A 15,361-nucleotide genomic window follows, 5' to 3' on the forward strand; every position below is an offset into this window, starting at 1 on the left:
CTTGGCCAGGCTGGTGGTGCTAGAGCCGTTGGCACCTGATGGGGAGTCGGCCCACAGCTGGGTACAGGGGGGCGTTTCATCCGGGAGGAGAGGATGGAGAGTGGGGAAGCCACAGGGCCCCAAGCTCTTTTGGACAGGCCCCCAGTCCCGGTTCCAAGAAAGCCTCCTCACTGGCCATGCTGACCTGCAGGAGGCCTCTGGGCTGAGTCCACTTGAGACATGGCACTCAGCCCAACACCCACCCAGAACTCTGGCATTTCAGACCCAGGGCATCTCCAGGAAGACAGACAGACCTGGGTCTGGGCTCAGGCTGAGAGGGAGCCTGGTGTCTGGCAGAGCTCGCGGCTCCCAGATCGCGGCTCCCAGATCCCCTCGTTGTCCCTGCTGGTAAGGCACAGCCTTTGGGAGGCGTAGGTCGGGAGGGTGAGAGTCTCACTCCCAGCTCCCACCTTGCCTGCCCCATCACCCGACTGTGCCCAGATATAGGGCCAGTGGCCTCCCTGGGAGAGCCCCGGAGAAGGGGCCCTGCCACCGCCTTTCTCTGGCCCTGAAGCACAACCAGTTCCTCTCCGGGCTTCCCGAGCCCCAGACACAGCTGCGCCCACCTCCTCCTGGAGCCCGAGACTCTCTAGGCATTTCCATTCTTAGAATCACCCGAGTCAGCTCTGGAAGCAGGCACCAGAGCCAACAGAGCCTCCATCACTGCCTGAGCCTGGACGGGGATCAGAGGGAGGGCGCCAAGGGCCACCAGAGCCCTCCCTGCTTCCTGAGATGGGGTGGAAGCCCAGAGAGCCACCCCCTTTCAGTAGCGAGAGTGTGGACAGGCTGCGGCTCAGTAACACCAACAACGGTAACAGCGAAGCCACATGTGCTCCTGCCACATGTGCTCCTGGCTCCCTCACCCTGCTCCCGGGTCTCTCCCCCTAGCTGCATGGTGCCCTCTCCCTCAGATCCCAGGGGCAGGGGATGGGTTAGGCTGGCAGCTAGCTGACTTCAAGGGGGTGCAGACACAGGCCTAAGGGGACTCACACCTTGGCAAGAAGGGCCCTAAGCGATGCTGGGCAGCAACTGCCTGGCCAGTGACTGCAGGCCCAGGAGCCATGGGGGCTGATCTTCCAGGCCTTCCCTCTCTCCCTCAAACAATGGCCTGGCGGTGTGTGTCCCTGCATCTCAGGCATTGTCCAAGCCGCCAACGATGGGGAGGCAGTTCCTAGCCTGGGCTCCCCGGGGAGCCCCTCACCGGCAGGGTGAGGCTGACACCGGGCCCCTCCCCACGAGCCTCAGGAGTCCCGGGGCAGGGTGTGTCCCTGCCAAGAGACTGGTATCAGGCAGCCAGTGACTCCCAGCTGGGCCGTACCTAGCTCACCTGCCTCACCCTGAGCCAGCACTTCGGGCTCCACCCAGCATCTACCTGCTGTACGAGCCTCCATCCTCACCAGGGCTGCCAGGGGCCACCCTGGTGCGAGGTTGGGCCTGTCTTTTCTCCCACAAACAAGCCAGAGAGGCCCCAGCAGGGCTGCTCCAGAGCCCCAGCCCACCAGGTTACCCACCCCCATCTCACTCTCTGGGTTTCCAGCTCTGTTTCACCCTGACTCCACCTGGGGTTCACAGTGGGTGCCCAGACCAGCCTCCTGCCCGGTCCTGGAGGGTGCAGACCAAGCCAACAGCTTTGGATAGCCACTAGGTGGGAAGACCCTTTGCTGGGTTTGGGGATGACTCAGACCAGGCCCTGGAGGCTCCCAGCCTGGAGAAGAGGCCTGGCCACAGACCAGCCACTCAAATTGGTGTGGAGGGAGAAAGGGGCATAAGACGCAGAGGAGTGGGGTGGGGTGGGCGAAGGCTCCCCTGTTGGGGCTGCTCAGGGCCTCTGTGCTGGCTGCTGAACAGAGACCCCGCACCCCGGGGGCTCTGGGTGATGCAGGGGCTCCCAGCCTGTGGCCTGCCATCACCAGTGGCCTCACTCCGGATCCTCCGTATGCGGCCAGGTCAGCCTGAGGATGCAGGCGCTGGACCAGTGGGAGGGCGCCTGGCCGCTCCACCCATCCTGGGAGGAGTGCGCGCTCCGGCTGTGAGGGTCAGAGGCCAGGCCCCATGGGTTGGCGCCCACCCCTCCCATCCGCAGCCCCAGGCACCGCAGCACCGCCCCGCTGACAATCGGTTATCATAATTAAAATGCCAAGAGCAAAAGACAAAGAGAGAATCTTAAAAGCAGCAAGAGAAAGAAACTCAGTTACATACAAGGGAATACCCATATGACTGTCAGCGGATTTCTCAACAGAAACTTTGCAGGCCAGAAGGGAGTGGCAAGAAATATTCAAAGTGATGAATACCAAGAACCTACAACCAAGTTTACTTTATCCAGCAAAGCTATCATTCAGAATTGAAGGTCAGATAAAGAGCTTCACAGATAAGGAAAAGTTAAAGGAGTTCATTACCACCAAACCAGTATTATATGAAATGCTGAAAGGTATTCTTTAAGAAGAGGAATAAGGAATGGTAAAGATAAAAACTATGAACAAATACATATCAACAAGTGAATCTAAAAATCAAGTGAATAAAAAAATCTGATTGTCCCTTTGCCGGCCTGGACTGCGACTCCTGCTCCCGTGGCCCCCAGTCCCCAGCTGGGCCTCTGACCACCCTGCCCGGTGGCGCTTCCGTAAAACTTGCCCCGTGGGGTCTGGCTGCCTCATGCCAGCTCCGGCTCTGCACCCCTCTCTGCTTGGCAGACCCAGAGGGGTCCTGGCGTCCTGTGCTGGAGGGCAGCGAGGGGCACTGCGCGCCCCCTTTACATGCGAGGAAGCCGGCGCCCCGGACCTGCAGTGAATACACGGAACTCACAAACACGAGTGCCCCCATCCTCCTTGTCACAATCACACTCGTGCTACCCTCAGCCTGGAGTGCTCCCAGGTGGCGCATCGGGAGCCTTTCGTCCCCCAGGAAGGGACAGACCTGTGGGCACCACGTCTCCAGGTAAGGACCCCTTGGAGGGAGGTGACCTGCTGCACCCTCCACAGACAGGAAACCCTCCTCCCGCTCCAGCCCCTCGCGTGCCCCTTGCTTCCTCCATCCGCCCAGAGGCAGGGCAAAGAGGGTCCCCGGCTCCGACATCTCTGAACCACCAGCCCACAGCCTATCCGTGTGAAAGTCACCGCAGCAGCACGGTCACTCTGCCATTTCTGCGGCCCAAGTCCGCCCTTCCCAGGACCGGGAACCTCCTCCTGGTCCAGACGGGTGACACGTGTGAGGACACCTCAGTGCCCCAGCCTTCCCAAAGGCTCAGGACCCGGGGTTTGGAATTCAGAATTCTTTGTGTATATCATACGTTATACTCGACACCTGTCTGGAACCCGGGTACCCCGTAATGACACATTAAGACTTTTGTCAGGGAGCGCTGCTCCTCAAAGGAACTGGGGGGAAACCATAATAAATGGCTGCACATCAGTTCCGGTGCAACTTTTGCCATCGAGTCTGAAAAACCTTGACGTTTCAGAGCTTTGGAGAACTTGGAGTTGTGGGTAAAGGAACGGGGCCGGACGGGACACTGGAGGTGCCAGGGAAGACTTCAGGGCCTTCGTCAGCCCCGAGGGGCTCTGTGGGAACCCTGTCTCGGGGGCCTGTAGCTTGGCAAATGGTTCAGTTGGTCAGTGAACACTTGGACATTTAGCACGGACTGTCCCGTGCAAGCCCGTGCTTGTGGGGACAAAGGAGGAAAAACAGAAACCTGTCCCTGACTAGGCAGACATGCCCCTGCAGAGGGCCCCGGGGCTCAGGGGGAGGGGGCTCCAGGCAGCCCTGGTTTAGGGGGTTTGCAACAGGCCTTGAGGGGAGTGGAGGTCAGTAGCTCGGCCAGAGGATGCGAGGTGCACGAGAACAAGATTCTGAGGGTTTTTTTTCTTTTGTTTTATTTTCATTGATTTCAGAGAGGAAGAGAGAGGGAGAGAAAGAGAGAAGCATCAATGATGAGAGAGAATCATTGATTGGCTGCCTCCAATGAGTCGCACAGAATTCTGGGAGCCAGTAGGCATTCTAGCGATGCCTACTGGGGATCAAGCCCACAACCCAGGCATGTGCCCTGACTGGGCATCGAACCTGTGACCTCCTGCTTCTTAGGTAGAGGTTCAACCACTGAGCCATGCCAGACAGGCAAGATTCTGAGTTTTGAAGCAGTTCTGGAGATGTGAGACGGAAGAGGCAAGGCTCACCACATAAGCATGATTCTTATTAAGTGAGCTCCAAAAGATTACGGACAGAATGCAGTTGCATTAGAGAAAGGCAGCATTTTACGTCTGGAGAACCGTGCGGAGGGCCGGGAGCTGCTCCCCCGAAGGATAAATCGGGGCAGGCCAGGGTCAAAGCTGCACCCTGCCCTGGGGCGGTGGTCTCCCCTGACTGTGAGTCCAGGGGACAGCCCAGAATCACACCACAGACACACCAGAGCTGCCCTTGTCGGTTGAGAGACCCTAGGGTGTGTCTGCTCGATATTGTTGGTATTTGTCTGGGATATGGTTGGAGTCAGGAAATGGGCCAGGAGGGCACTGGCCAGCAGATTCATAGGACGCACCTCTGGTTCTGCCCAGTGGGACAGAAAGGTCTCTCTTGCGTTTCCCAGCCTGGACACTGCCAATGGAATGGTCTAGTAGGCCCATGGTCAGCAAACTGAGGCTCGCAAGCCACATGCGGCTCTTTGGCCCCTGGAGTGTGGCCACGAAGTTTCAATCGCACTGTTCGTGCACGCCCGCACGTGGTATTTTGTGGAAGAGCCACACTCAAGGGGCCGCAGTTTGCCGACCACTGCTCTAGACACTAGGCAAAGCCCTCACACAGCTCTTGTCTGTCAAACAGCACATGGAGAAGGGGCAGGAGCAGCAGGGTGGGGCCCGACATGCCACCTTTACCTACTCCTGAGCTGTGGCCCCCCGGGACTGCGTCTGCTTCCCCAGCAGGCACAGTGCTGGCTGTGATACAGAGAGAGCAGTAAACAGACTCCTGAGTGGGAAAAAAAAAAAGTGCTACTTTTTAATTCATAAGGAAAAGAAGTTAATGAGTACAAATATAAGCTACACCCAGAAAAATCTGTTCAACCAACTTGGGCTACAAATAGCTCAACGCTTTTCAGACAAAAAACACACAACCCCTCTCGGGGATTGGAGGGAAGGGACCTGCCGGTCATGCTGGCCCACAGAGGGCAGATTGTGTCCTGGAGGAGAGGGGACAATGAGAGGGGGCATGTCCCTTTATCTGGACAGAGGCACAGCAAGGAAGGGCCTTATGTCAGTTCAAAATGCATTGAATCTGGCCCTAGCCAGTTTGGCTCAGTGAATAGAGCGTCAGCCTGCGGACTGAAGGGTCCCGGGTTCGATTCTGATCAAGGGCACATGCCTAGGTTGCGGACCCAAACCCCAGTAGGGGGTGTGCAGGAGGCAGCCCATCAATGATTCTCTCTCATCATTGATGTTTCTAATTCTCTCTCCCTCTCCCATCCTCTCTGAAATAAATAAAAATATCAAAAACATTAGAAAAAAAAGATTTTGATCTGCTCAAGAGAAATCTTCATCACGTGAAATAAAAACCTGGCTTGCATTCCTACATCAGGATGGTATATGGGGCCAAAGACCCTTCAAGGCTGGGGACAGTGTCGAGACCCAGGTCCACGCACTCTGGGAGCTGGGGGCTGGGTGGGCAGCGTGGAAAGACAAGACCCACCCTTCTCTTTGGGACGTGAGGCATCCCAGAAGCCAGGAGCCCCGAGATACCCCTTCCTGCTCTGACTGCCCCCTGGAGAAGCCCTGGTGGCGGGGAGACGCTCCCCATGCCTGGCAGCTTGTGGGACCCTCCCCGGGGGAATGTCTGGGAAGGCCCAACATAAGGCTCGAGGCTGTGGGTCACCCTGCTCACCCTAATCGTAGGGTATGGGGTCGGTGTACAGAGCAGGCCCAAGCTCAGTGAGGACCCGGAAAAGCACGCACTGCTCTGGCCGAAGGAGGGCGCTCTGCTCAGGGTCCCTGCATGGTGAGCACGCGGCCCTGATGCTGCCTTCTCCCCACCTGCTGTCAGCTGCCACACATAGTCCCGCTGTTCCCCTCCCTCCCGCCACACCGTCCGGGGCACTACTGCGCTGCAGCCACCTGCTTCTGGCTTGGGGGACTGTCCCCCAATGTCCAATATCCCCCTCCTCCGCCCCTGTTCCTCAGTGTGTGATGCAGGGCTGTGGAGGGCAATGCAGGCTGGGTCAAGTGTCAGCGTCTCCTGCCAGCAGACGCTGCAACCTGGCTTCCCCAGGGGGGTCACAGGGTAGTTCCTAGTCCGCCGCAGGCGAATTCAACCCCCCCGCCCCACCTCCACCAAGGATGACGGGAGCAGGGCCCAGGGCACTCGGCAGCCCTCTGCCTACATGGTCCCCTCTGGGACAGCCCGGCCTCGGCTGGGAAGGGGCGCTGTGCCCATGCATAGCCCAGGAATCAGTGTGGCCTGTGCTGAGACCGAACAGCTGAACCGAGGCCTCCAGGCCCAGCCCGCTCTCCGGCAAACGGGTGTGACGTGCTCCCAGCCCAGCCAGGGGCCAGTCCCTGTCAGGCAGCCCTGTCTGACCCTGAACTCTCTCAACCGGATGGCCCAGATGCCCTCCTGACCCTGCTTTTTTCTGCTTGGGGGCACTGCCCCCACGCCCATGCTTGTTAGTCCTGTTGTCCTGGCTCAGCCATACCTGCGAGAAAACCTGAAACCATCCCAGCACCTGGGGCTCCGGGCAGCAGGGCCGCCCCGCCTGCTGACTCACACTCTCTGCCTGCAGCTCCGGCTTCCATGTGCCCTCGGCCTGAACCGCCTTCCCTGCCCCACAGGCCTCGGGGAGCCCAGGCTGAGGCGCCATGCCCGAGCAGGGTGTGGGGCCAGGAGCTCTGGGGAGGGGCGGGCGGCTGTCTCCGAGCACACAGGGCCATGTGTCTGCAGTGAGGGGCTACAGAGAAGGCTTTTCTGCATCTCCTCGTGAGTAAATGTGCGGGGTCAGGACGCACACGGGTCCCCCTCACCAGTGGAGACAGGCCGATTAAAGAGCAGAGTCCCAGCAGCTGCCCCTGCCAGGAGGGCCTGCCCGGCTGTGACAGCAGCCTGTGTGTGGCAGGGGACAGAACAGGATTCCAAGTGGGGCAGAGCCTCGGGCGACACCACATCCCCCATTCACTGGGCAGCGGGAGGAGGGCTACAAAGGGCGCCTGTGCTCCGGGGCAGGGAGCCAGCCTGGGGCCTGGGACGGAGGACCCAGAGCAGTGGTGGGCGCCACCTGCAGTGCAGGGCGTGGGGCTCTGGGAGAGGACACACAGAACAGCCAGGACTGTGGCCAGAATGACAGAGACCCTGAGTGCCTTGTGGCTCCGTAGGGAAGAGCTGCCTGACCATGTGCCCCCCAAGGCCCTCCAATGGACACGCACTGGGGGCGACCAGGAGGCGGGACACGACCTCCCCTAAGGCTCTCTGACCTCAGTGCACTTCTGCGATTCTGATTCCGTGAAGAGCCAGAGGTGGAGATAGGAAATGGTGCCAATATGGAGATTCTCCCAGAGGCATTCATGCATTTAAAAAAAAAAAAAAATCCCACGGGAACTCGTGCTTGCGAAAGGCAGAGCGTGGGGCTAGAGCACTGGTGACCTAGATCCCCAGGCAGCCAGCCAGGCACTGTGGGAAGCTCACACCCCTCCCTGTGACCTGCCTCTCTGCCAGGGGAGGGCCAAGGGTTGGGGTTCCAAAGGCTGGCTCCAGCTACCCACTGCACCCCAATCCCAGGTCTGCCACCTGAGCATCATCCAGCTAGAGATGCATCAGAATACCCGGGAATAAGCCGGCTGCAGCGAGGGCTCCAGCCCCCACCATCCAGCCCCACAGGCCCTGTCCTGCTGTGACCCGGGCACCCCACCCTATGCATGCTGGGCTGCAGGGCACCTCCACCCAGGGAGGGGAGGCAGGCAGGTGGCTGTGCAAGTGCAAATGTGCTGCTGGTCACACCCAGGTGAGAAGGCGCTGCCAGAGTCCTCAGCTGGAGTCTGTCAACTGGTTTCCTTGGTTTCTGGTGACTGGCCACACCTGGGTGAGGGCAGGGGCCGGAGGGCTCAGCTCCATGTCTGTCCTTCCTTCCCTACCCAATCCTCCTCCTGGCTGCAGGCCCTCAGGGCTTCCTCTGCTTCCCCAGACACACATCAGAGGAGGGGGGCAAGGAGGGCAGGTAGGAATGGGGGGGGGCGCCATTCTGATGCCTGGGCGGGGGCTCTGGACTCCTCCTCTCTGCTCCCAGTTGGCCTCAGTGCCCACAAGGCTTTCCCTGCACCAGGCCCACAACAGGCCAGAGCCACACGAAACCCTGGGAGAGGGCTCCCCGTTGGTGCTGAAGTCTGTGCCTGTCCCCTCCCTATTCCAAAGGCTTTATTTATTTACTTATTTATTCAAGAGCCCCATGGCAGACACCAGTCTAACCAGGGGTCCAACCAGAGTACCTCTGAGCCCACAGATGCCCTGCCCGGGACCGGCGCCTCCCGTCCTGAGGCCTGCCCCAGTCGCCTCGTCTGTGCCCAGGGCGTCTGTTTGAGCTGCACCTGGTCTTTGAGGTTATTTTGAGGAAAGAAAAGGGACGTCCCGTTTATGACAACATGGATGGACCTTGAGCACATTATGCCACGTGAGAGAAGTCAGAGACAGGCACATACTGCCGACGTGTTCTGAGGTGTGTCCTGCCTCCTCCCCCCGCCCCTCGATGACCAGTGATGTCATTTTTATATTTTAAATTTAAGTCCATGATTCCTTTTTGAGTTAATTTTTGTATAAGGTGTGAGATTTAGGTTGAAGTATCTTTTATTTGTTTGGCCTATCAATCTCCAATTGCTCCAGCAACATTTATTGCATCCTTCCTTCACTGGCTTACTTTTGAACTTTTGTCAAAAATCACTTGGGCATTTTTAAAAATATATATTTTATTGATTTTGTACAGCGAGGAAGGGAGAGGGATTGAGAGTTAGAAACATCAATAAGAGATAAACATTGATGTGCCCGCAACCAAGGTACATGCCCTTGACCAGAATCGAACCTGGGACCCTTTAGTCCGCAGGCCGGCGCTCTATCCACTGAGCCAAACCGGTTAGGTCCAATTGGGCATTTTTATGCGGATCTATTTCTGGATTCTCTATTCTGTTTCACTGATCTCTGTGTCTATCCCTCTGCTAATCGCCTCCAGTTTTAATTACTGTAGCTGTGGAATGCAGCGTGAAATCAGGTCGATTTCTTCCCACTCCAGCAAGGTTGCAGAGTACAAGATCAACATAAAAAAATCAATTGTGTATCTATATCCTAATTTCTGTGGGTCAGAAATTCCGGAGGGCTCCGCTGGGTAGTTGCTGTGATTTCAGGGAGAGAATGTAAGGAACTGGAGCAGCCGGCTGGACACACCCCTTTCCCGGAAGTCTCAAGGCTTCTTCGTGTTGGGGGGGTGGGGGGGCGCGGGCTGGCCTGGTAGCTGACAGCGGTGGTATATGCTGTCACTGCATTGTCTTCTATGACCCGGCCCCAGAAGTTGTGGGCATCACTTCTGCTGTTATAAGACAGTATGTGATCACCTACACTCAAAGGGGAGTGTCAAGGTTCTAGTAGAACATGTGGGAGGGAAACATCGTTGTGACCATCTTTGACAAATACAGCCTAGCCCGGCCGGTGTGGCTCAGTGGTTGAGCGTTGGACTGTGAACCAGGAGGTTATGGTTTGATTGCCGATCAGGGCACATGCCCAGGTTGCAGGCTCAATCCCCAGTGTGGGGTGTGCAGGAGACAGCCGATCAATGACTCTCTGTCATCACTGATGTTTCTATCTCTCCCTCTCCCTCCCTCTCTGAAATCAATAAAAATATATATACTAAAAAAAGAAAAATACAGTCTATAAAATCTCATCTTTTTGTTGATCAATCTTTTTTCTCTCTGTCCCACAGACTGGTACAGGCCGATGCTCTATCCACTTAGCCAAACCAGCTAGGGCTGGATAATTTATATTGATCTGTCTCTGGCCAGCAATGTGGGGGTGAACGAAGCGGGTGTTGTGAAGACTCCCCGTCTATTGAGTTTCAATGGGCCTGAGGGACAAGGGCAGGACAGTGGAGAGGAGAGGGCCATTCGAGTGTGTTGTCAGGGGTGGCTCCACCAGGCATGGGGGAGAAGGAGGGACGGGAGGAAAGTGTGTCCCTAGAGCCCGTTGCCCCTAACATGTCTCTGAGACATTGGGATGCGTCCACGAGCCTGGACTCCACCGGGGGAGGCCCCAGGGGGCTCTGGGCTGTGGGGCGGGTGGTGGCAGGGCCCAGAGATGGATGGAGGAGGGAAGCCGGTGGAGAGCAGCCTGGAGGGCTGGGGGCTGTGCTGAAACTCCAGCGTGGCCTGCAGTGCTCTGACGCAGGAAGCAGCCCCACATGAGCGTGTTTGAGTTGGCCGAGGTTCACATGCAGGGCGTCAGAGCAGAACGCAGCCGTCTCAGGCTCCAGGGGAGGTGCTGAGTGAGCGGGCGCATTCCGTGCTGGCGGCAGCCGCTCCTGCTGGGTGGGGAGGGGGCCCCAGACTGTGTCTAAGTCCCAGACACCCTCAGGGCCCACCGACCATCTCCGTGTTTTTCCTGCGTGGATGACGCCCCTTTCCCGCATCCTGGATCTAAGGCGAGCATGAAGAAATCGCTGTTGACAGAAGGTCAAGCGGCTGTAACCTCTCCCCAAAGTGGCTGCGCCGCCTTCAGCAAACTCCTTATAATCCTGGGCCCGATCCCGGGGTGGGGGAGACAGTCTGGTGACCACTCCAGCCCCTCCCCTCAGGCAGCCTCCTTGGCTCCCTCATCTCACCCCTCTTTCCTCAGACTCCACCCCACCCCAGGGCCTTTGCTCGTCCCCGTCTCCTGGAAGCTGCTGCCCCTTGTCGCCACCTCAGCCCACTGGCCTTCCAGGACGGGCTTCGCTGCCCAGCACCCCGCTGCATCGCTCTCGGGCGCATCTTGCTTTTCATTTACCTGTTTGTCACCCCGTCCCCTGAATCAGACCCCTGAGAGCAGGACCCTGGCCTGGCTTCCACGTGGCACCTGACGGGCACAGTGGCCAGAACTAATGGGGAAGGGAAGAGACCACTCCCCCCAGCCCCCCAGACACCAGCCCAAGGGCACCTCTTGGATTTTGTTTTCATTTGCTGCAGAGGAGGCTGGTGAGGGGACCTCGCTGTGGAGGGCTGCCCATAGCAAAGGAGCCTGTGTGGGAGGGAGGCTGCAGACAGGAGCTCAGGTGAGGGCCCAGGGCGCGTCTGCATGCTGGTCCCAGAACTCCAGACCCCCCTGTCGGCCACCACCCACCCGACAGCAGTACCTGCAAGTCTCATAGCCCTCGCACACTCCAGGGGCCCATGAGGAAAGTACCCGCTCCTGCCCCAGGCTTTCCCATCGGACACGTGGCATCGCCACTCACCAGCTGCTCTAATAGAAACCTCCAAAGCACACTGCTTGTCCCCTTCCCACATCTAGTCCTTCAGCACGTCTTGCCGAGTCTTACCGAGTGTCTGCTCAAGATGTATTTAAAGTTGCTCACTTTGCTCTATCAGCCCGTATCAGTGTGCTGGGGCTGCTGTGACGAGCATCCCAGACTGGGCGCGTAAGCAGCAGAAATGTGTTTTCTCAAGTGCCTGAGGCCGAAGTCCAAGGTCGAGGTGCCGACAGGATTGCTTTGTCCTGAGGCCTCTCTCCCTTGGTTCCCGTGGTACATGGCCGCCTTGTCCCTGTGTGCTCATATGGTCATCCTCTGTGAGTGTTTGTGTCCTAATCTCTTCTTATGAGGACAGCAGTCAGATTGGAGTAGGACCCACCCCTACACTCTCCTCTAACTTGAATCATCCGGGTAAAGACCCTGTCTCTAAACACAGTCATATTCGGAGGGACTGGGGGGTTAAAGCTTCAGCTAGGAATTGAAATGAATAAAACTAAAAAAAAAAAAAAAGACCATACCCTTTTATGTAATGATGTTACTTTGAATTTATATTAGTTCACACAAACACTCCATCCATGCTTTCATTCCAGCCCTCCGGTCCAGTTTAAGAACCCATTGTGGCCCTCGAGTCAAAAAGTTTGCCCACCCCTGCCCTAGTCTATGTTCTGTCTCTATAGATTCACCTGTTCTGAACATTTCATATAAGTGGAATCAGACAATATGTCGCCTTTTGTGTCTGCCTTATTTAACTTAGCATCATGTTTTCAAGGTTTCACTTATATCAAGTAGGATGTTTCAGAACTTCATCCCTTTTTATAGCTGAACTAGAGGCCCGATGCATGAAATTCGTGCAAGAGGCTCGGCCCTCACAGCCCCAGTTTAGTCCAGAAGGTCATCCGGAAGGTCGTCCAGAAGGTCCTTCGGCCATCCAGTCTAATTAGCATATTACAGTTTTATTATTATAGACTAGAGGCCCGGTGCACAAAAATTTGTGCACTCGGGGGGAAGGGGGGGGCCCCTCAGCCTGGCCTGCGCCCTTTCACAGTCTGGGACCCCTCCAGAGATAATGCCCTGCTGGCTTAGGCCTGCTCCCGGGTGGCAGAGGGCAGGCCCAATCCCTAGGTGCAGCCCCTGGTCGGGCTCAGAGCAGGGCTGATTGGGGAGTCGGGGCGCCGCCCCCTGTCATGCACAGAGCAGGGCAGATTGGGAGGTTGCGATGCCACCCTCAGTCACGCTCAGGGTAGGGCTGATTGGGGGGTTGGGGCACCGCCCCCGTCACACTCAAGGCAGGGTCGATGGGGAGGTTGTGGCGCCACCCCCTGTCACGCACAGAGTGGGGCCGATAGGGGAGTTGGGGCACCGCCCCCTGTCACACAGAGCAGGGCGGATCAGGGGGTTGGGGCGCCTCCCTCTCTCGCCCACAGAGCAGGGCCGATCAGGGGGTTGGGATGCCGCATACTGTCACACACAGAGCCGCAGGGCGATCAGGGGGTTAGGGAGCTCCCCCGTATCAGGCACAGAGCAGGGCTGATCAGGAGGTTCCGGCGCCTTCCCCTGTCACGAACAGAGCAGGGCAGATAGGGAGGTTGTGGCCCCGCCCCCTGTCACACACAGGGCGATCAGGGGGTTTGGATGCTGCCCCCTGTCACGCTGATCCCGGTGCTGGGAGGCATATTACCCTTTTACTATATAGGATAGAGGCCTGGTGCATGGGAGGGGCTGGCTGGTTTGCCCTGAAGGGTGTCCTGGATCAGGGTGGGGGTCCCCACTGGGGTGCCTGGCCAGTCTGGGTGAGGGGCTGAGGGCTGAAGCTCCCAACTGCTCCTTTTTTTCTTTTTTTTTATTCTGGGCCAGCTTTAGCTCTGGCTCCAGCTCTGAGGCCTCTGCCGCTGAAAACAGGTATCTGGTTTGTTTAGGTTCTATAATCAAAACAATGTATAACTCCAGCTCTGAGATCCGGGCTCGCTGAAAGCAGGTTTCTGGGGTTTTGTTTAGCTTCTATATTTGTTACAATGTTTCAAACTGCAGGCGCAGAGGCTAGCAAGGCAGGCGGGGAACGTTAGTTTCCTCCATCAGTGAAGCAAGCAAGCCTCATGTTAGCTTCCAGCTGCCTGGCTGCCAGCCACCATCTTGGCTGGCAGTTAATTTGCATATCACCCTGATTAGCCAATGGGAAGGGTAGCGGTCGTACGCTAATTACCATGTTTCTCTTTTATTAGATAGGATAATATTCCACTATGTGAATGGACCACACGTTGTCATCCATTCAGTCATCTGTGGATAGACACTGAGTTATTACCACTTGTTGTCTACCATGAACAGGTGGTATGAACTCTGCGGACAAGTCTTAGTGTGGACATGTATTCCTCTGTCTTGGGTAGCTAACCTGTGGAGGGGACTCACTGGATCCTAAGGCCACTCTTTTCCTGATCTGGATGGAGGCAATGAGGGCAGAGCCTGTGTTCACTGTGGGTGGAATGACCATCGTGCCCAGAGCTGCCAGGAGCAGGCTGGCACCTAGGGAAAGGAGGACGGAGGCCCACCCCCCTGTACCATCCAAGATTATTTCCTCCAGCTCCTGCCAGCCTCAGGCTGCTCCCCGCCACAGGCTCCTTGTGGCTTCCTCTCCTCATTCCCTCTCCCCAAGCCCTCTGTAGTCCTGCCAAGAGCAGCGCGGTGAGTCCACATGGCACTAAACCATCCCGGAGAACACAGGCATTGCTGTGTGGGCCCACGTCTGCTGCCACAGGTGTCCTCGGGACTGCTGCATGGGGGGGAGGCAGAGAGGAGAAGGTGGGGATGGCCCTGCCCATTATGGCCCAGTGTGCCCTCACCCACCTTCAGGGTCTTTGTGCTAAGAAGTTGCCACCTGTGTGCAGGACTCAGCTTTTTTAGAAAGTCTGAAAGAGCCACCACCTGAAAGATGAGCACAGGGACTTGCCTTGTTGGTAACACCCACTGCCGACTCTGCCCACCAGAGAGCCATCAGCTGGGGCTTGAGTTGGGGCTGGGGGTGGGGCAGGGGACTGGGGACTGGGTCAGGAAATTCTGGCACATGCTACAACACGGATGAACCTTGAGGACATTATGCTAAGTGAAAGAAGCCAGTCACAAAAAGACCGATTCCACTTATATGAGGTACCTAGAGTAGGTACCTGGATGAACTTGAGGCCATTATGCTAAGTGAAAGAAGCCAGTCACAAAATGACAAAGTGACAACTACCACTTACATCCCTTCCTCTCTGAAATCAATAAAAAAAAATGTTTTTTTAAAAAAGTGGTTACAACGGGAAACTTTGTTACGTGTATTTTACTGCAAGTTAAAAGTAAATACATAATAAAAAAAACAATTCAGCGGGTATGAAGTTTCGGTTTCGCAGGATGATTATGTGCTATAGATCTGTGCAACCCTGTGCCAACTGTGAGCAATCCTGTGAAAATGTGCTAAGAGGGGAGATCGCATGATAAGCATTCTTACCACACACACACACACACACACACACGCACATACACACACATACACAGACACACATGCATACACACGCATACACATACACACATACACAGACATGCACACACACACATACAAACACACACACACACAGTTGCAGGCCTGTGTATGGAAAAGGTGACAGAAGAAAGAACATGTGTATACACGCATACATGTGCTTGTACATGCCCAGAACACCCTGGAAGGATACCAAGAAGCTGGCCCATCGTTTGGCGGGTGACGGGGAGGGCACTGCCTGGGCAGGCGGGAGTGACAGGATTCTAGATGTGTGAACCCTTGTATGCTGCTGGAACCTTGAATCTTGGGTCTGTTACCTACTGGAAAAAGTTAACAAATAGACTGCTGAAGGAAGCCAAGCAGAGGGAAAG

This window comes from Myotis davidii, unplaced genomic scaffold, assembly GCF_000327345.1.
Source record: "Myotis davidii unplaced genomic scaffold, ASM32734v1 scaffold223, whole genome shotgun sequence".
Taxonomy (NCBI): domain Eukaryota; kingdom Metazoa; phylum Chordata; class Mammalia; order Chiroptera; family Vespertilionidae; genus Myotis; species Myotis davidii.